This window comes from Canis lupus, chromosome 6 (genome assembly GCF_048164855.1).
Source record: "Canis lupus baileyi chromosome 6, mCanLup2.hap1, whole genome shotgun sequence".
NCBI lineage: Eukaryota > Metazoa > Chordata > Mammalia > Carnivora > Canidae > Canis > Canis lupus.
In genome coordinates, this window is record NC_132843.1 from 76,734,390 (window position 1) to 76,756,264 (window position 21,875).

The following is a 21,875-nucleotide window of genomic DNA, read 5'->3' on the forward strand; positions in this document are numbered from 1 at the left end:
AAAAGACAGGGAATGAAAAGACAACATCTCTAGTTGCTGGCATTCATCAAGGGTGTTAATGTGAGATGAAAGCAAGGGAGGGTCACTTTGACTCTACTGAGCAGAGAGGAGATCATTACAATTATATGGGAAGGCTAACAATGAGTTTAGTTTGGGCAGAACTAAAAATAACCCAAAGAAACAAACCCCCAAAACAAACAGGCTCAAGGCTATTTCTAAGAATAATACCCAAAAGCATGTTGCAGAACAGGTCTGTAACTCGTGGTGCTGTCCACTGAAGATTAGAAGAGATTGCTGCTGCTGCCCAACCAATTGGACTTTGTTCTAGGAACTCCATCACGCATCCCTGGCGAACCACTACCACTATCACCGCCGCCATCTGACACCCACTGCCATCCACACACCCACACAGATGGAAATTCCAGAGGAGCCTGTTTCTCTCCCTTCATGTTGGTCACAGGAAATCGGTGCATCTGGTTGGGAGAAACTAGGTCACATGATTCTGTCATAGATGCAAGGGAAATGGGACTTGGAATTGGGCTCTTCTTTTTCTTTTGGAAAGGAAAGAGTCACAACATAAGTTTTCCCCCAAATATGATATTTGAAAGGTCATTAGAGGTAATGGCAGATGCTTACCACCCTGATGGAACAATACGTAAAAGCATAAGTATATTGTTCAAAGTAGAAACAAGGATAATTTAAAGGGAGATGAAACTTGCTGCATTATATTTATTTATCTCTTTTTCTTACAACCTGAATCCAATTCATTAGGAGATTCTGTTGGTTCTGCTTTCAAAATACATACAGAAAACGACTTAATTTCTCTATGGCTTACATCTTCATCCCAGCTCCTACAGTCTTTGCCCTAAATTACTAAAATAGCTTCCCAGCTTCCCCCTGCTTCATTCTTTGTCCCTTTACAAAATATTCGAACTCAGCAGCCAGAGGGGTCCTTTCAAGATGTAAGGAAGATCCTGTGATGTCTCTGCTCACAATCACGCAAAGAATGCCCAGATGACCCAGAGTAAAAGTCTAAGGCCTTCTAAAAGCCTTATGGGTCCTCCATGATGTGCTGCTCTCCCCCATCCTACTGTGAGCTCATCCTCTTGTGCTCCTGCCCTTGCTCACTCTTCTTGCCACTGCAGTCTCCCATCATTCACCAAATGTGAGTGGCAAGCTCCTGAGCACCTGCATTGGCTCTTAACACTGATGGGTTCCTCCACCCAGAGAGCACTCTTCCCCAGGTGTGCATGTGGCCTATGCTCTCATGTCTTGAAGACTCACCTACGCTGCCAGTCTCACCCTTTCTGATTTACCACTTCACCTTTTTTTTTTTCTGTAGCTCTGATGACCTTCTCTATATATCATTGACATATATATATATCAATGACATATATATATCATTGACACAAGCAGGATGTTCCTCTTCTGTCTCAAGAAAGGCAGTAATTTTGTCTCTTTTATCAGTTGATGTCGCCAAGCACTTAGAAATCTCCCTAGAAAGGAAAATAATAAGCAATCACTGAGTGAATGAATGGATAGATGAGTGAATAACTGATTAAGAACTTTCTAGGGAAGAGTTAGAGGAGTTATTTTACCTAAAATCTTGTCTATCAGAGCAGAAAGCCAAAAGATAGATCTTAAAGTTGATGAATCAAGCATATATTATTTAGAATTATGGTGGTAACTATCAGAATTGCTAAAAGCAAAAACATAAAAGTGGTTGTGTCTGCGGAACAGGGCTGGAGAAAGGAAGATGTGGGGCAGAACCCACAGGGTTCTGCCACAGGGCTTTTCACATGCAATCTTTCTGAACTCCTTGATTTTTAAAAATCTTGTGCATGTAAAATTTTGTCAAAAAACTTAGGTTTTCATATAATCAATTAACAAGGAAATATAAGGTCTACAAAAATCCTAAATACATAATAAAAAAATTATTACATTTTCCTTATCAGTAAAGGGCAGAATTTTTAATGAGGAGTTGGTATGGGCTGAATGTTTGTGTCTCCCCCCCACCCAAATTCATGTGTTGAAGCCCAGTACCTAATGTGATGGTATTTGGAGGAGGTGGTCTTTGAGGGGGATAATTAGATTTGGATGAGGTCATGGGGGTATAGCTTTCATGATGGGATTATACCTTTTTAAGGGCACGAAGAACCTAGAGTTCTCTCTTGCCAGCCAGGAGAGGATCTAACAAGGAGTTGGCGGTCTGTAACCTGGAAGACAGGTCTCTAGAACCTGACCATGCTGGCCCCCTGATATGACTTCCAGCCTCCAGAACTGTGAGAAATAAGTTTCTGTTGCACCCAGTCTATGGTACTTTGTTATAGCAACCTCAACCGACTGAAACAGATATAATAAATATAACATAATAATATATAATAAAAATAAAATTAAATATAAATATATAATATAATAATAAACACAATAAAAACAAGGAAATAATTTCAACATTCTTTTGGACAAACTAAATTTTTTAGGTTCATTAAGACAATTTCAAGCAAAGAATGAATATACATGTGTCTACTCTTAGCTCTGTCAAAGCCTAACATCACCCTCATTTTTAGGTTCCTATTCTGATTTGCCTGATGTGAGTCCCCAGTATGGGTATAGATGATTCATGAACTAAGAGGTTTGCAACTAAAATATTGACAGATGACTCTACACGTTCTTAATAGCAAAGGTAATAGCCCACGTGCTACTCTGAAAGGAATTTTATAAATTAGAAGTAGAATAATACTGCATTTCGCTAGGCAAACTATAGTTCAGAATTGCGTTTCTACATATGTTTATGTAATAAGAAATATCAGTCAAATCCTAAGAACAGCTTTTTCTTTTCCCCCCCCGGAGACTCAAAAATATGTATAGAATATATGACATGTATGTACGTGGGAGAGCAGGAGGTGAAAATTACTCTATAAAGATGTTATATATTCTCGTACATAACAGAAACTCAATTAATGACTCTGATCATCTAATTGCTGGGTGCCAAATTCATTCTTTGCATAATAATAGGAGCTAATCTCAGTTGTTTCCACTGCAATTTGCAGCCCTACCTCCAATCTGTTATGTATAAGGCCATCTCGATAAGAAATGTGTGCTATCCTCAGCATACCGTATTGTTATAAATTGCTCTTCTAATGACTTTTAAAAACATTTCTTTTACCTGGTTATAATCTACCACTTGGTGAGGACAGTGGCCATCAGTTGACCGACTTGGAGAACAAGGAAACCACATCACTCTTCAATCTGTCTCACTCACCAAATTAATGAGCTGTATTACCACCTGCCTCAGGGGAGAGTGTGTGATCAATCCTTCCAGTTCTGGTAATGCTGTCATGGTGATGAATGGCTGAGAGACAGGTTTTAGAGAAAGAAACCTAGTTTGGTTAAAAAGGAAAAAGAACGTAACCTATTTTAATAAGAGCAAAATTAGTACTAGCACCCTACACCATTTTGACCCATGTCACCCTCAAAAATATGAAAGGAAAAGCCTTGCCAACTTAACCCATTCTACTTGTTTACTGTCCTTCCTAATGAGTGATTTGGAGAGACAGCCTTGGTTTTAAGCTAGCTGTCAACTGTAGAATTTACAGGAACAGAGAAAGTAGTTAGGAGGCACAGTGGACCTGGGGACCCTCTAGTGAATTCTCAGTGGAAACATATTACCGAGACCCTCGGGAATTATAGTTTTTGACTCCAGATTTTACTAAATTTGCATTAAGGACCAATATTTAGTTAGAGATATGAGAAAGCATTTAATTTCTTTTTGTGGGACCCTAAGTGCTTCATAACCGTCTTAATGGGGGCACCTGGGTGGCTCAGTGGTTGAGCATCTGCCTTTGGCTCAAGTTGTGATCCCGGGGTCCTGGGATTGAGTCTCACATCGGGCTCCCTCTCTGCCTGTGTCTCTGCCTCTCTCTCTGTGTCTCTCATGAATAAATAAATAAAATCTTTAAAAAAGAAAAAACCCTCTTAATAGTCACCTTAACATAAAAAGTTTTGTAAGAACTTCAATTGCATTTTTGTTGCTTACAAAATACAAACTTTATTAATTTAAGTATTTTTTTAAATTTTTTATTTATTTATGATAGTCACAGAGAGAGAGAGAGAGAGAGAGAGAGAGAGGCAGAGACATAGGCAGAGGGAGAAGCAGGCTCCATGCACCGGGAGCCCGACGTGGGATTCGATCCCAGGTCTCCAGGATCGCGCCCTGGGCCAAAGGCAGGCGCTAAACCGCTGCGCCACCCAGGGTTCCCAAATTTAAGTATTTTTATTGAGATAGATATAAGGACTCCACAGACAAAGAGCTCTAGAACTGTTTTTCTAAGTGTATCTCACTTTCACAGGAACACGCCACCAAAACTGATCAGGTTTATAGGAACTTGCACATGTTGTGCAAAGAGGAATTCAGAGAGAGCTATGAAATTAAAAAGAGCTATCAGAACGTACTATAAAATTTAACTAGACATAGGTAAAGCTCCAATTTAATAACTACCCTTCACTGTAAATTGGGCATTCCTCAAAAAACACTACACTTGTTAAACGAGTTGTGGAAAATCACATACCACTGGAATTTGCAGAGCACCATTTCTCAGAGTTTTAAAACAAAAGTAAACATAGAATCATTTGTATTTATGTTCCAAAATTCTATCCAGCATTGATATCGATGGAGAATGTTGAAGGTTTTTATAATGATTATTTTAAAAACCATGCTCCATTTTGGTTCCTTAAAAAAAGAAAACTAAATCTCCTTTTATTTTTTGGAGACTTCTGTAACAAACTAAACTATGGTTGAGTAATAGCGCAAGATTTCAAATACGCTCTAGTTATTGTCTAAGGTGTCATATTAGTTTGCTAGGGCTCTCATTACAAAATACCACAGGCTAGGTGGATTAAACAATCGGAATTTGTTTTCTCACAGCTCTGGAGGCTGAAAGTTCAAGATCAAGATGTCAGAAGGGTTGGTTCCCTGTGAGATCTCTCCTCAGCTTATGGATGACTTCCCTCTTGTTCCCTCTTCACATGATCTTTTTTCCGTGCACACACAACCCTAGCATCACATTTTCATGTACAAATATCCTCTTCCCTAAGACACTCATTAGATTGGATTAAGTCCCCTCCATCTTCATTTTAACTTAATCACCTCTCTAAAGACCCTATTTCTAGAGTTACATTCAGAAATACTAGAGGTTAGGACTTCAGCATATGCATTTGGGGAGAGTCACAATTCGGACCAAAAGAAATGCCAAGTCTGCTCGGTATTTCAAAATTTATGTAATAGTTCTACAAATAGACTTCTCGGTGTCCACCCCACGCCCTCCACAAACTATATCTCCCCACTACCTACTCATGTCACCCAAATTGAAAAGAGTACCAATTGCCCTTCGAAGTTGTATAGGTAAGACGATTATAAACATTCTAAATGGTTAGCAGTTAGAATTGCCTATGTAAATGAGCATGTTTAATTTATCCTCAGATTTACAAAATAGATAACCCACCAGCTCGTTGGTGAAGGAGGAACCACTTTTCCACCTGATGGATGCATGGGGGAAAGCATAAAGATGTAGGAATGTCGAACTAACATACTGGGGACGCATATGGGGAGCAAAGGGGACATGTAATGAAGGCTGCTTATTACTTCGCCCCTTAGATATTGGTGGCCTCAGTAGGTGGCCGTCTTCCATTCACTGTAGTGTTTTCCACAAATCACTTCAATAAAGAAGACTTATGGAAAAGGAGGTTGTTTTCTTTCTTCCAAACTGGAGAAGGATGGCTATTTTATTTTATTTTATTTATTCATTAGAGACAGAGAGAGACAAAGAGAGAGAAAGAGAGAGAGAGAGAGAGAGGCAGAGACACAGGCAGAGGGAGAAGCAGGCTCCACGCAGGGAGCCCAATGAGGGACTCGATCCCAGGACCCCGGGATCACAACCTGAGCCAAAGGCAGACGCTCAACCACTGAGCCATCCAGGCATCCAGGATGGCTATTTTTATTGGTGGGAATCCTTAGTCATAAGATCAAAATTTTGTAATGCTGGGTTCCAAGTTCACCTTGAACAACTAGTATAAATTCTGCTTATTCCAGTTCTTTTGTAATTATATTTACATATTTCTCTTCCTCCTCCTTCCTCTCCTCCACCTTCTCTTCTCCCCTCCCCCTTCCGCTCCTCCGAATGCTCCTCCTCCTCCTCCTTCTTCTTCCCCTTCCCTCTTTTGCCATTTTCTTGATTATTCAGTCATTCAAAGTCTAATTAGGGAAGAGTGGAAGAAAGAGGAGAGAATGTTTTAAAAATGTAAGTTTCGTTTCCCCAGGGCTTTTCTCTAACTCCAAATCTGTTCCACTTAAAAAAACAAACAAACAAAAACAAAAAACAACAACAACAAAAAACATAATAAATTTGGGAATCACGCAGGATTTTAAAATATTTAAAATACTGTTTTGATGCCCCCTTGGCATGCATTGGCAATGACATAGTAGTTCTGGCTGTGATGTAAAATATATGATAATTCTTTAAATGAACACTTAAACATTTTCTAGTATTAAATTTTTATCACTTTACTCTGGTATTTGGAGTCTCTCTATTTAAAGTACTAGCAGTGTCACTCGGTTTAAAAAAAGAAAAAGAAAAAAATAACTAGTAGAACTTTCCTGAGTGTTTATCCTGTGGGATAAGATTGTTCTAAAGTTAAAATCCTCCTTCCTTGTTGCCCAGCACATCCAGTGAAATCTCCCTTAAAGGTGAAGTGACTAATCTTTCACCCTTGAAGGGTAATGATCATGTTAGCGAATGCTGAGTCTGCCTTCCAGTTCCTTAGCCACAAATGTCATCTTGCTACTCTGTCTAAAGCTATTGCTCTGACAGCTTCAAATTGTCAAGTATATGGCACATGAAGTATCTTGAATTATTGATTAATCTGCATAATTTGGGGAAGGTGAAAATGGGAACGTGGTCGAATTGATAGTTGCTCTAATTCTTTCTTTGGGGATACGGTATTTTTTACACGTGTTGCACAGAAGAAAGATCTTATAACTAAATAGTTCATTTTGTAGAAAGTATATTTGTGTAGGAAGATACAAAGGATACTTAGAAGGGAAGTCTTGTATCATTCATCAGTATGTGCCCTTAGGGACTTGGTACTTTCCAGTGAGCTTGTGATAAATACTGTTTGAATAACTAGAGGAGTTGAGATGGAAACAAAGCAAATTCAGGTATATTAAAATTCAGACCATCAAGAGCACTAACTCTCAGCTCTAATGCTGCAATTCACTGGTATGCAGAGATCTCCAAACTTTCTCAGTTCACGTATCAGTCTTTTTTTTTTTTTTTTTTAACAAACCCCATGGCAAAACAAACAAACACAAAAAAACCCCCAGCAGTTGAGTTCACCAAGTAATTCACTTGGAAGACATGCCCTAACAACTTAGTATTTATGTCCTAACAACTTAGTAGCCGTTTGAAAAAAGAATAGGTACCATTTGAAAGAATAAATACTATTTTTATTTCATTCTTGAACAATCACAATTGCTTACCAATAAGGTGTGTTTGTCTGTTGGGCAGTGCATGGCTTCTTAAGCCCCAGCATCAGATTAGACACCCCCACATCATTTTTGGTTCTACATTGATTTTCTCACGCTACCTGCTTTCTAATCTCAGGAATCTTCCAAAACTTAGTTGCTCAAAGATATGCCGTCATGCAAAAGAATGCAGCTCTATTTGATGTCCAAACAGTGAACCACCTAGAGTTAGTAGTTCCTAAGATGTGTGACAAATGTTTCAAGTATTGCTATGATTCACTTGAATATTTAAAATATCCCTAAATATTCCTAATTAGTTATTGTGATGAACACAGTTTGAGCAAATAATGTGTTTCCAACAATAGTTAGAATACTGAGGATATCAAGCATTTTCTTAAAAATAAGAGTGTATCCAAAGTTATCTTAATAATACTATTACTTGCTCATGGACTTTCTCCTGTGATGAGAGGGAAGCAATGAATATAACAGCTAGGGTGTGGGAACTGTACCTAGCCAACAACCTACTTAATCTGGGCCCCTGCACCTGACAACGACTGTTGCAGATGTGTCATTAATACACTTAGTAATTAAACTTAAGGCAATGGTTTAGATTATAGGCAACATTTATTTCTATACCTAGATATAATATCACTCCCTACCCCCAGCCCCCAGGATCACATTCACACAGGCAAACACTATCTCCAGAAGGAAAAAAAAAAAAGTGCTGGTGTAAATCAGTGGTTTGGAACTTTTTCTGTGAATTAGAATCACCAAGGAGCATATTAAAAATGAAGCTTTCTAGAATCCCTAGGCCTACTCTTTAAAATTCTATAATATGGAGGTAGGGCAATGATATTTTTAAAAAGCTCTCCATGTGATTTTAGTAAAGGCCATTTTGAGAAACACGTAGAGGGTACGGCTTGAGTAGCATGATGAAACAAATAATGAGACTCTTATTTTTTTTTATGTCTTATTAATGTGCTGTTTGAGTCTGTGTGTGTGCACATGAAAGGTTCACATACATCCTGCCAACACCTAAAGATGATACTAGTCTAATACCGGTCTCACAGACACTTAGCGTGATAGTGGTGGAGTTTATAGTGGTTCAGGATCATATTATTGTGAATTCTTTATAGATCTTATTCTTTATTTCCCTCAGAGTACATAACTTTGTATTCCTTAACCCTTTATATCCTCCAAGGGTACTTAATATGGGGCTTTAGCCATAGTAGGAACTCAATAAATATCAATTATTCGTGGTTCTTTTTTTTTTTTTTTAAAGGTCTTATTTATTTATTCATGAGAGACACACAGAGAGAGAGGCAGAGACACAGACAGGAAGAAGCAGTCTCCCTGAAGGGAGCCCGATGTGGGACTCAATCCCAGGACCCTGGGATCATGCCCTGAGCTGAAGGCAGGTGCTCAACCACTGAGCCTTTACTCATGGTTTTTATTTTTTATTTTTTTATTTTTTTATTTTTATTTTTATTTTTTTTACTCATGGTTTTTAATCTAGGCTGAACATTAATATCACTTAGAGAAGTTCTTAAAATATTAATTATCCAAGACTCCTCAAACTAAGTGAAGTAGAATTTGTGCAGATGAGGCCTAGTACAGCCAGAGTTGAGAACCACTGAGTTGTGTGTTTCTTTGCACCTCTGCTATTACCAAATGTATGCATTTCACATCCATCTGATTGGGCTTATGAGTATGTGTGTGTGTGGGGGTGTGCATATGTGTATGCGTGTGTGTGCACACACGTGTTTTTATGGGATTCTTTTCCAAGATAATACAATCATAAAATATATATAAAAGAGTAGCTTTTTCTTCACAAGGATTTGTTTACTCCCATGTTTTCTGGGCACTTATTATTCTTTCTCAATTCCTTTATTGGAGATGTGGAGATTATAACCAGTATCACTGCCCTCTACCTGCTTTCACCTGGGAGAGTTTTTTGTAACATTTAAGAGTTTGCTTGGCAACTCTATTCCATTCTTTCATACTCTTTCCTGCAAATAAGCTACTCAGCCACTTGGTGGTGATAAGTACTTTATTTATGATGGTTAATTACCACTGTGCTTTTTGAGATCTAGTCAAAATTAGTTTCCCATTATTTTCAAATTTTTAAAATTGTTTAAACAATGAAAATAGCAAATATTGAATTGTACGGCAAACAATTCCAAATAGAACTTGCAAAGAAATAAGAAAAGCTTGATTCAGTGACTTCCTCATAATCCCTGCATATAATTTAGTTGTAATTTAGATCTCGTGCTCAGATTTTGATCAAAATATTCTGGTTTTTTTAAAACAAAGACTCACTGCTTACACCATTGTTTTCTAGTTCATTGATTCTAAGATATCATTAGCGATGGGATGCATTCCAACTCCTAGAGGTTAAATGTTAAAAAAAAAAAAAAGGTAAGAGGGACGCTTGGGTGGCTTAGTGGTTGAGCGTCTGCTATTGGCTCAGTCATGATCCCAGGGTCCTGGGATTGAATCCTGCATAGGGCTCCCTGCAGGGAGCCTGCTTCTCCCTCTGTTTGTGTCTCTGCCTCTCTCTCTGTGTCTTTGAAAGAAGGAAGGAAGGAAGGAAGGAAGGAAGGAAGGAAGGAAGGAAGGAAGGAAAGAAGGAAGGAAGGAAGGAAGGAAGGAAAGAGAATCTTTTAAAAAAAGTGAGAAACAATGAAATGCTGTTTGCAGAATCCACTGGAGTCCTAATGCATGCAAGACATTTAATAAATAAGTCTGGGAAAGGAAAGAAGAAAGGAAGAAAGCATGTGAGGAAGAAGATTGAGGAGGGGAGGGGTAAGAAGAGAGAGGAAGAAAAGCAAGAAAACAGGCTGCAGAGAATAGTCACATGCCCTTCCCAAAGCACTGGCATAATTCTGAGGCTTTCTGGGTAGAAAATTTTTCCAATTTTCCTTTTCACGGATAGAGATTTTATTTATTATATCAATAGTAATCCTTTCCTCAGTTCATAAAAATGAAGCCACCGAGTAGACATCTTTGTAACCCGGGCCTGTAAGCTCCTGGGTGCTCTTCTCCAGATGGAAGGAAGGAAAAACAGATGTGGCTACCTTTGGACCTCAGTGCTCCCCCTTGATGGCTCCTTTATATCCTTTAGCTGCCATTTAAATGTCATTTCCTCTGACAAGCATTCCTGGACTCTCCAATCTAAAGGTTGTCCCTTCCTGTTATCCCTGCCTAGAGTGTCTTATCCTTTGTTCTCTTCAGACTGTCTCTTCATCCGCACAAGGCACTCATCAAGTAGCCTTAAGGTGTAACTTCCTTCTAAAAGCATATGTACTTTATTTTATTTTATTTTATTTTATTTTATTTAGCATATGTACTTTAACAAAGATATCAAAGATCAAAAAACATTTAAGAACCAAGGAATGGAAGCCTACTTCCTAATCACAAGACTCGGTTTAAAAATAAACACAGAGATATGCACTAATGCTTCATGCTCTTAAAACCACAAAACTAAAAATGTATGGTTAATCCCCGATGGTAACTGAGAACAAAGCTCTGTACCGAGGGCAGTAAGAGTGAAACAAGGACAGACTTGACTTACTTCCACATTTTCCTGGAGCTGGACTGCTAAAGAGCTACTATGGAAGCTTATTTGTGATTTATGTAAACTAGGAGGTAAGCTTATGTGATTCCAACCCATCTTCTTGTTTTGGGGCAACTTATGCATAAACTGGGCCAGAGAGGTGAGCTAAATTCCATTCTAAAATTTGGCTAGAGAGGGGTATTTGAGAATCTATTCTATAAGGTTAGGAATTCCTTCTTACGGCGAATTGGAGGCTGTATCTTTTTTAAGTTTGTCGTGTTTTACTGTAGGACACTTACTACTCTGTCTTTACTAGAGAAGAAGAACAAGACTGTTGAGACAGGAGTTTCATTCCCCCTTTGCTATCTTTGGGTGAGAGAAGAGGAAAACCTGAAAGTGTTTTGTTGTAGTTGGCACCTTCTTTCCCTCCCTCAGCCGCACCATCTTCGTCTTTGCATCACATCATACCCTATCATCCGAGGTAGAACCCAGGGGTGGGGGCCTGGGGATATTCAATCCCAAAGCTGCTGGTCCCAGAACCTGTTCATGAGCTGCTGCCTCATCACAGGTGTGAAAATCCCTTAATATGGCAGCTGAGGGTTGCCTGGGTGGCTCAGTGGTTGAGTGGCGGCCTTTGGCTCAGGCTGTGATCCCGGGATCCAGGATAGAGTCCCACATTAGGCTCCCTGCATGGAGCCTGCTTCTCCCTCTGTCTGTGTCTCCGCCTCTCTCTCGCTCTCTTTCTGTGTCTCTCATAAATAAATAAAATCTTAAAAAAAAATATATGGCAGCTGATTATCTCCATATGTGTTAAGAAACAGATGGGGGTGTTTGTTTTGATTTTTTTTGTTTTGATTTTTGTATAGTTTACATACACAGAACTTTAAAGGATTATGAAATAGGGAAATACATAGAATATCCATAAAAGGAATTAAAACATTAGATTCTGAAAATGATAAAAGTAGATTCTAGCTTTTAGGGGCTAAACAATCAAAGTTTCAGATGATATTGATTGTTCTGACTTAACATACTCTACATATTTATTATTTATTTATTTATTTCTAAAAAGATTTTATTTATTTATTCATGAGAGACACAAAGGCATAGGCAGAGGGATAAGCAACCTCTTTGAAGGGAGCCTGATGTGGGACTGGATCCCAGGCTCCGGGATCATGTCCTGAGCCGAAGGCAGGACCTTAACCACTGAGACACCCCTCTCTTTACATATTTAGATTTTAGGACAGTGCAATAGCCTAAAATATCACTAGCTAGGTATTAGAAATAAAAGCTTGGATATGTAGTACTACAGAAATGTATCTTAAAAAAATTATGTAGGAAATTCAAACTAATTCTTGACATTAAGTCATTTTCATGTTTTTTTCCAGTCATCTCTAATTTACATTATGCTATTTCTACAAACTTCCTATTGTAAAGAGTAAAACATACCTGCCTACTTGAGAGTTATAGGATATAGACCTGATAAAGTATTAAATTCATTTAATTTAGAACATAAAGAAGTCATATTTTATTGTCTTCAGAAAAAAGTGATTATTTTTGTCTTTTTTAAAAAAATTATATTTTATTTATTTATATGAGAGAGAGATAGATAGAGAGAGAGAGAGAGAGAGAGAGAGAAAGCACAAGCAGGATGAGCAGCAGACAGAGGGAGAGGGAGAAGTAGGCTCTCTGCTATGTGAGGCTCAATCCCAGAACCCTGGGACCATGACCTAAGCTAAAGGCAGACGCTTAACTGGCTGAGCCACCCAGGTGTCCCCATTTTTATCTTTCGGTTTGAGCAAGGAAAGAACAACGAAAAATAACAGAATCTTAAATAGTTGCGTACTTTGGTTGCCCAAACTATACATTGTATGTGTGTATTTATATACTTTAAAATTATTTTTTGAAGTTATCTACATACATAAAACCTTTAAGTAAATTTTAAATGTACATGCAACTTTAAAATAAGATTTTAAAATAACTTTAAACATAATTAACTTATATACAAAAATAATAATAATATATTTATATATAAATAAGTTAAAAATAATTTAAAAGTTCTATGGATTAAATGAACCTATTTGAGACATAACAATAAATAACACTGATGAGGGGCACCTGGGTGGCTCAGTTGGTCAAGTGTCTGACTCTTGATTTTGGCTCGGGTCATGATCTGGGGGTCCTTCAATTAAGCCTCAAGTTGGGCTCTATGCTCATCGCGCAGTCAGCTTGGGATTCTCTCCCTCTCCTTCTGCCCCTCCCCCAGTATGTGCTTTCTCTCTTCCTCTTTTTCGTAAGGAAATAAGTAAGTAAGTAAACAAATAAATAAGGAAATAAATAAATAACACTGATGAGCCAATATAACAATATTGTCCTATTAGAACTGTTTGCAGATTCCATGGGTGACAGTACAGTTTGTTGTCTCCCACTTTTTTTTTAACTTTTTTTTTTTTTTAATTTTTATTTATTTATGATAGTCAGAGAGAGAGAGAGGGGCAGAGACACAGGCAGAGGGAGAAGCAGGCTCCATGCACCGGAAGCCCGACATGGGATTCGATCCTGGGTCTCCAGGATCGCGCCCCGGGCCAAAGGCAGGCGCTAAACCGCTGCGCCACCCAGGGATCCCTCCCACTCTTTCAAAGAATGGATTATTACATAAGCCCACAAATATTGATTGACTTGTCTTCATCAGTACTTGCATGGTTTATGAATTTAAAGGTTCTTGCCCTGACTTTGAGAACAGGTACTTCAAGTTTTTAAGCATATCTCTGATTTTTGCCCCAACGTTCTCAAGCTTTGGAAATGATCCAGTTTTATTCCACAAAGTGTTGTGTTAGGTACTCCTTCTACATAATGCTAACTTTTAGATGGAAAAGCTGATATGACAGAGTGATTAAAGAAATAGCATGTCTCCATAATTTGAATTTTACCCAATAGTGAATTCAGAAGCAGAATTATGGAAGATATTGAAGCTGTTTAAGATTAACGAGGCTTATGGTCATAAAGACAATAAAAGCCGGCTTTGAGTATATCTTTGAGTTTGATGTGGCAAGTTTCCAAATCTGGTTTTACTCACATCCTGTATTTCCAAATAGATTGAACATTAACAGTGCAATTGAACTGCTTAAGAAATAATTACTGACGTATTTTAAAGTACACTTAGGACATTAAATAGGACAGTTGAAGAAATACATGAAGAGATGTATGTTTTAAGCAATAAATGCTGAAGTACGAGCAAAGAGGATGAGCAAAAAGCAAAGAGTATGAACACAACAGTGAATGCAACGTTTCACCTCCTGTGTTGACACTTCTGGGATGTGCTTCTGGATTCTAGCCCTGAGAGTACTCTCTCAACCATGCGGAAATACTAAAAGTAAACAAAAATACTTATTATTTGCCATTTTTTTCCTATTTAGGAAATAGAAAATTGCTCCAACTGTTCAGACTTGAATGGTTGCATCCCAAGATTAAGCGAAGAGCACAAAAGAGGACTTGATGAATCAGAAGATACAGAAGGAGGCAGAAATTCGGTAGACCTCTTCCAGACCTTACAAATACCCTTTGTGAAATCACAGGGTATTTGTAACACCCCTTTCTCAGGGTAGATGCACCCACATAAAATATTCCAGAGAAACCTGTACTTCTAAAAATTGTCTTTGGGATTTGATTACGGTATCACCGCGACTCTCCGTGAACATAAGAATTGAGAGGAGCTTGTGAATGCTCTGTGAAAATGCTACCATTGTTGAGGAGAGTGTGTCCTGTGGAATGCCCTGACCATTTGGCTCCACATCAAGTGTAGAGTGTACAAGTGTGAAAAGGGAAGTGATTTTTAAATATATTTCCTTCATTGTTTTGACTCTTGGCCCATTGCATATTGGCCTTTTGGCTTTTATATTCAAGAGACAAAAAGCATAAATTCAACTGAGTTCTGGTAGCCAAAGAAAATTACATTATAAACGTCAACTGCCAGTTGTACTATTTCTTTCCTATTTTGCAACCAATATAACATATTAAATTTCCCTCCATTAGGAGTATACATTTTAAAAGCTGTATATAGTGTATTGAAATGTTTCCCCAGTCTTGTAACTACTACAGAGTTAGCCAGGAAAAAGCTGCCATCAGGAGGCCACAATTTTTAACTATGAACTGTATTCTCAAAATACCATAACTAGATTCTAGGTATATAACAGAGTTGCCTTTCTGTGATTTTGAAATCTAGGGATTTGATATGAGAATAAAATTAAGGCTGATTTTATTGTTTTCATAGGAAGCTCATCTACACGATCCATTACAAATTAAATGCAAGGGGCCATAAAAGTGAAAAAGTAGCTTTCTAATATTTTTCATGACTGTCTCAAAGAAAGAAAAAGATTTATTTTCTGACACTGGACAGTGACTACAGCCAGGACTAGAGAAAAGTGATCTCCCTTGGGTTGTCTGCAGTCTGCACTTTGACTTCCTCCTCTTGGCCCAATTTAGTCCAGACATTTCAACAGCTTGACTAAGCCTCATCACCATTTAGCTGCCAAATTCGGTGGCTGCCAATATCACTAGTAGCTTTTTAAGTACACCTGTTGCCAGCACTATGTTTGTGAGTCAAGAAGACTAGACATTTCTGGTCTTACGCTAGTGGCTAGGATCTTTTTTCAAAAGAAAATTATTTTTAATATTACCTCACTATCCTTCATTTGGGAAAACTTTTTTTTTTTTTTTTCTAGCAAGTTTTGCTCCTTATGGAGAAGTTGCATTTACAATGAACACAGTAGATAACATCTGATCTGGTTTAGCCTACGGGTAATCAATCAATATTGGTAATCAATTCTATGTTTAATTTTTATTTTTAATTGTGTGGGGCCAACAAAGTTATATGAATAATAAAATGTGAAACTTAGTGTAAGCTGACAGGCTTTAAGTATAATAATCAAGTATCATTTACAGCAAAGTTAACCTGATGGTTAATGGTATGTATTGTGGGGTAATTAGGATAAACGTACCTCCTATAAAGGACTGTAATTGGTGCATTTCATGGAGCCGAACACCATTTTTGGAGCAAGTTTGGCGGGAGATAATAGAAAAGCAGTTAATGCTAGACTCTGCTGGAAAGATCCCTGAGGCCAGAGGAGCTGCTTTGGCCAGATCTCTCTGTTTTCCATTAGCATTTGCTCCAGGCCAGGGGCCCTGGGCTGGGGCCCAAGCCAGGGGCCCCTCGCTTATCTCCACGTAGGCTGCTAAAAAGCCACAATGAGAAAGTGCAGTGGATTCAGTTCTACAGTCTTAACAACCTTTAAAACACTTTGCTACTACATAGCTATAGCTCTGTAGTCTGTTAAGGTGAAGCAAGAGGACACATACAGATGATTTCAATACTTTGGGCACTATATAGCCACTAATAAAATATTTCCTAGATAAAACCCTTGTGGCTATAAGGGTTTCGTGACCTCATTTTGATTTATTTGCTTATGGGTGTTCATAAGGTCTGTAAGTTTTCCCCATAGCAGTGAAACGCCAGGTCTATAGATGAATCTGAAGTTTATTTAAACGGGGATGTTTTATTATCTATCAATCTATGTTTTTTAAAAGGTAGTGCAAAAGATATTAAAATACAAACAAAATCCCCCAAAACCTTTAATCATAGTTCCTGTACCGTACCAGGTCGAAATATCTTCAGCTTGGGAATATCTGGTTATTTTTCCTTCCTGGTGTGCTGTGTAGGACTCGAGTGACGTGGTTCTTATTTGACAGACTGATGTTAATTTGTTGTGATGTGACAGGATGGGGCAGTTCAAATTCCAACTTCACTGGCTTCATCTTGGTCTCCTTTCTTACCTCACATCCAACCCACTGGCAAATCTTCGAAATAGATCTGGAATCTGACCACTCTTATTATCTCCACTGTATGCACAATGGTGTAAGTCATCAATATTTTTTACCCGACCATTAGAACAGTCTTCGAATTGTTCTGGTCTCTTCTCCACAGTGCAGCTCTTTTATCCTCAGTGAGTCTGCTTTGGTGACCCCTTCCACAACTCTCCGTTTCATTCAGAATAAACTCCAAACTTACCAAGGTTCTAATTTGTCCCCTTCCTGCACCCCACCCCCTCTTCTGATCCCATTTGTTAGTGCTCTCCCTTTGTTCATTGGATTTTAGCTACACTTTTCTCCTGTTCATTCCTCAAACATACCAAGCCCACTTCCACTCAGGGTCTTTGCACTTGCTGTTCCTTCTAGGTCGAGTGCTTTACCCCTAGACAGATGCATGGCTCAATTTTTCACTTTCTTCAGGTCTCTGCTCAAATGTCCCAGAGGCCTTCCCAGATAAATATATTTCAAACAGCATGCTCCCTTTGCCGTCTCCTTACCCTACTTTATTTTTGTATGAATCACCATCTGACATAGTACGCATTTCCTGGCTGCTGGTGTTGATAGTTGCCTTTTCTTCCACAGTGTAAGCTCCACGATAACAAGGACTTTGTATCTTGGTAACTATTATATCTTCTTTCCTTAGAACAGTGACTTAACATTTATTATTCCTTATTGAGCCAATGGAATTAACATCCCTTCTTGAGATCTTGACTTAACCTTTCTTTTTGGGCAAAAAATAAACTTTCCAAATCTTAATTCCATAGCTTTACTTTTTTTTTTTTGTAAATTTAGGATATTTCATTTTATTTTATGCTCAAGTGATTATGGGGGGTTGGGAAGTTTGTAATTTATAGGGCAGGCAGGCTGGCGATTCAGGTAAGAATTGCAATCTTAAAAAAAAAAAAGAATTGCAATCTTGAGTGTGAATTCTACGGGGCAGACAGGTAGGCTGGAACCTCAGGCAAATTTCTGCGCTGCGCCTGTGAAGCTCAATTCATCATTTGGCAAACCTGTCTTTGCTCTTAAGGCCTCTAATTGATGAAGTTCACCCTGTCATACGAACTTGTAAAGATTCTGGCATTAGTGCCTCATTGACTTGTGGGCCAGCAATTTTAGCGGGGCTCAGCTGGAGGAATTTTTTTCTGCTCTGCGTGATGTTGGCTGCAAGAGCTGGTTTGATTTACAGGGTCTGGGATGGGTTCACCCACGTGCCTAAAACCTTGGTGGGAGGTCTAGAGGGCCGTGCGATCTCAGGGGCTCTCCATGTGGTCTTCCCAGTAGGGTAGCTGGACTTCTTACAGGGAGGCTCACAGCTCCAAGAGCCCGAGGTGCAAATGCCAGTTCTCTGAAGGCCTCGCCTAGAATCTTTCACAGTATAGTTTCTCCCAAACTCCACCGCTCAAAGTCACCAGAGATCAGCGCAGATACAAGTGGGGAGGGAATGAGGCTCCACCTCCGTGGGAGGAACGTGCAAGAGCTCGCGACCCACAGCATCTGCGAGCGAGCAGACGCGTACCAGTGTCCTCTTGACACCCCCGTGGCTTTAACTTTTGAAGTCTCGGAGCTGTAATCTGTTCATTCTTGGTTCCAACCCCTTGGGTGGGTAAGCCGAGCTAGTGCAAGACCTGGTGGGGGGGGGCAGTAACAGCTACTTAAGGGGTACTTAGGGGCTAGGTTCTTGTCTTGAAGCACCTTGCTTATCTCGTTTAATTCTAACCTGGGTCCTGTCGAGGAGTATTATTACTGCTCTTGTGCTCACCCCGGGGGAGGTGAGTGAACTTGCTGCCACGTCACCGAGTTCATGGGGGGGTGGGGGTAGGGGTGGTACGAAGATTAGGGCGCCGGCCTGCTCGGCTCCGTACCGCCTGCTCGGGGTCATCTGCAGCAACACGTGCCCAGGTGCTCCCGGAGGAGAGTCTCGCGGCTCCGCTGGAGCCCCGGGGTCCCGGGGGGTCTCCGGTGCCTCCCAGTCCCCAGGAGCGGCTCAGTATTGCGGAACGCCCTAACAGCCCTAACAGCCGGCGTCCCCGATGCCAGGCGTGGTTAGCGCAGAGGTAGTTTGAACCACCTGGTAAAAGAGGGTGGAATCGACACGCCGGGATCCGGGGGGCGGGGGGGGTGTGCACCGGGGGAGCTCGCTGCTTGCACGCGGCGGCACGCACGTGCCAGCGGAGAGGGCGCAGGCTCCCGGGCAGCGGCCGCCCCGGGCTCGGGGGGAGCCGGGCGGCGGGGCCCGGGCGCGGGAGGAGGAGCCGGCGGCCGCCCCGCCCCGCTCCTCGGGGCTGCCGGGATGTTTACACCGCTGACAGCGGCGGCCGCGGGAGGAGGGGCGGGAGGTGCGGAGGATGGGCCGCCGCTAGGCTCGCCCTCGGGCCGCGCCTCGCCGTGCGCAGGGTGGGGGCCGCGCCGGCAGCGTCCGCGGGGGCGGCGCGGCGGGAGGTGGCGATCGGCTCCCGGCCTCGCAGCCACAGCCCCGGGCCCAGCGGGCCTCTCCGCGGCGCCGCCCGGCCCAGCCGCCCCGGGGCCCCCGGCGGGCAGGAGCGCCGGAAACTTCCAACTTCCCGGTGAGTGGCTGCCGGGGGCTCGGGCGCCCGGGGCCGGGCGGGGCTGCCCGCGGGAGGCGGGCGCGGAGGGCGAGCACGGGAGAGCGCGGGCGGCCTGCGGGATCCCCCGGCGGGGCGGGGCGGGGCGGGGCGCGCCGGGCGGGGGCGGGCGCGGGGGCGGGCGCGGGCGGCAGGAGCTCGGTGCCCCGCTCGGGCTTGGCGGCCTCGGGCTGCCGTGGGCGCCGCCGTAACTAAGAAGCTCGGCGGCGGCGGCGGCGGCGGCGGCAACAGGTCTCTGGTTGCAGGACCCGAGGAACTTGGGCGAAGTCCCGCCTCCCGGCCCTCGGCTGCTGCTCATTGGCGGCGCCGGTTATTTATCCGTCGCTGATTGGTTGGGTCCGGCTGTCAGGCTTCGGCGGCGGCCCGACTTCGGAGGAGTGAAGTTCGCCCGGTAGAGTGGGCGGGGGGCGCGGCGCGGCGGACGGAGTAGCCGACGGAGTAGCTGAGGTCGCCTGAGAAGTGCAGGGAGGATGGCCGACCCGGCGGGGAGTGGGGTTTCGTGGGACCCCGCTAGATTTAGCAGATGTGTGTGTGTGCGTGCGTGAGATTGCAAGGCAATAGAGAGCCTTGGTGGTGATGGTGGCAATGCAAAAATAAGTTGAGAATTGAGGCCGAAGCCAGGGAGACCAAGGGGACCCCCATAAAAAGAAAAAAAAAAAAAAAGAGAAGCCCACATTGCCGTAGCACAGTGCCAGGAAGGAACACTACCTACAGGATGCTGCAGTGGGTGCTGGAGAACTCGAGTTGCCTCTTTGCGGTGTCCTGCAGGCCTTGGGAGATGATGTGCCAGACAGGTAAATCGTGGTCTCTCGTGGCTGTACTCCTGGTTACGCATAGGTACTGAAAATAGACTTATTTTACGGGAGGGTATGTCGCATCCTTGGGCAGCCCTGCAGACGGGACTGGAAAGCCTGAAAACATTACAAAACGAAATGATTTTTCCCTGACTACTGATCGTGAGGATGCTGTTGTAAGAATCGAGGGCGCGTAGTTTCTAGAGCGTCGCGTACCTGTTATTAACCAGAACGACTGCTTCTGACTGTTCCTCCCAAGAGTTTGCAGCGTCGAGAAAGTACGCGCACTCCCTGCAGGCACCGGTAGTGTGTCCTGTGAGGTCGCCCTACAGGCTAGAGGACAGAACGCGTGTGTGGTGGTGACTGCGTGCGGGAGCTCGAGCTGCTGCGGGTGTGGCCGGAGGACGGCTCTGCAGAGGGACAGGCGGACAGAGCGCTGGGAGCGGTGGGTGATCGATCAAGCAAGAGGCACCATCAGCGCTTGCTGAATGGACGCCGAGTATTGCGGGCTTTAGTACTTGGCCAAGGCCAGCGCACCGGGAGCAGTTAACGTAGACCCTAAGCAATCGTGTCCCTCCCAGGGGTAGGAATCCTCTGCTGCCCGCGGGGGATCCAGTCCACAGCTTGCTTCATCCCTAAAACCGCAGCATCTCTTCGGCGGGTGCGGGACGAGGCGCTTGCCTGGGTTGGGGGAGAGGTGTGGGCGCTGTGAGACGCTGCCGCGTGGAGGAGTGTGACCCGCACGTTGAGAGGAGGTTCCTCCCCCTCCACACCCCCCCCCCACCCCCGAGTGGAGACTGGCGGGAGGTCTGGGCTGGGGAGCGCCGCGGCGACCCGGGGCGACGTGCTGGCCTGCGCCGCTGCTCCCCGCGGCCTCCCCCCCGGAGGCCCCGCCCCCCGCAGCTCCACCCCCGGAGGCCCCGCCCCCCGCAGCTCCGTCCCCCGGAGGCCCCGCCCTCCGCAGCACTGACGGCCCACGCAGCCAATGAGCGGCGAGGACGCCGCGGTCTCCGCTCGGGAGGGCGGGTACTTCCTACCTGGGTCGCGGCCCTGGAGGCGGGACAGAAGGTCCTCCTGGAGGGATGCGGGCTGGCGGACGGGCTCCGGCCTGAGGCCCCGCGACCAGCCGCGTGGGATCCAGGCGAGGAGGCTGCGGTTTCCTCCCACTCCCCCCCCGCCCGTGGCCCCGTCTCTCGTTTCTTCCTGGAGCAACGCCCCGCCGCGTCCGAGGCTGTGCAGCGGCCACGGAAGGTGGTCCGCAAGCCGCACGCCCAGGTGGACCGGTGGCAGGTGTCCTCTGACGTCACGAGGGAACGAAAGCCGCGGAGCGTCACAGTCTGAGCTGTTAGGCTTTCTCCCACAGCTACCTGGGCATCTGGGCACGGTTTTAAAGAATCTTTTTATCGACCTGAAAAGAAAAGAGCGTTAACTTTGGGTGCAGGTGTATGTAGCCCGTACTCGCAGCTGCCGTTTGGGGGGGGGCGGTTAATGGATGGGGGTCCCACCTGTAGCTCCCTCCGTGCCTCTTCCCACTTAACACA

At 43.1% G+C, this 21,875-nt stretch overlaps 1 protein-coding gene and 1 long non-coding RNA gene across 8 annotated transcripts in view; one reads left to right on the forward strand and one right to left on the reverse strand.

Moving 5' to 3' along the window:
- Window positions 1–690: 690 nt before the first annotated feature.
- LOC140635959 (uncharacterized) lies at window positions 691–21,711 on the reverse strand. 3 transcript variants are annotated; one of them, XR_012033322.1, is made up of 5 exons: window positions 21,372–21,711; window positions 20,551–21,015; window positions 20,253–20,451; window positions 3,263–3,380; window positions 692–1,496 (listed from the first exon to the last, which is right to left on the reverse strand). It is a non-coding gene; the product is annotated as an uncharacterized lncRNA (long non-coding RNA). The 3 variants fall into 3 exon arrangements; XR_012033323.1 differs by lacking the exon at window positions 21,372–21,711 and having other exon boundaries at window positions 691–1,496; window positions 20,249–20,451; window positions 20,551–21,176; XR_012033321.1 differs by lacking the exon at window positions 21,372–21,711 and having other exon boundaries at window positions 20,551–21,174.
- Window positions 19,347–21,875, forward strand: part of NEK7 (NIMA related kinase 7) — a 157,412-nt gene continuing 154,883 nt past the window's right edge. Inside the window, exon 1 of one of the 5 annotated variants that reach the window (XM_072831304.1) lies at window positions 19,347–19,501. The gene's annotated coding sequence lies outside the window, so the exon portion shown is untranslated. The other 4 variants (XM_072831309.1, XM_072831306.1, XM_072831308.1 and 1 more) reach the window with 4 other exon arrangements.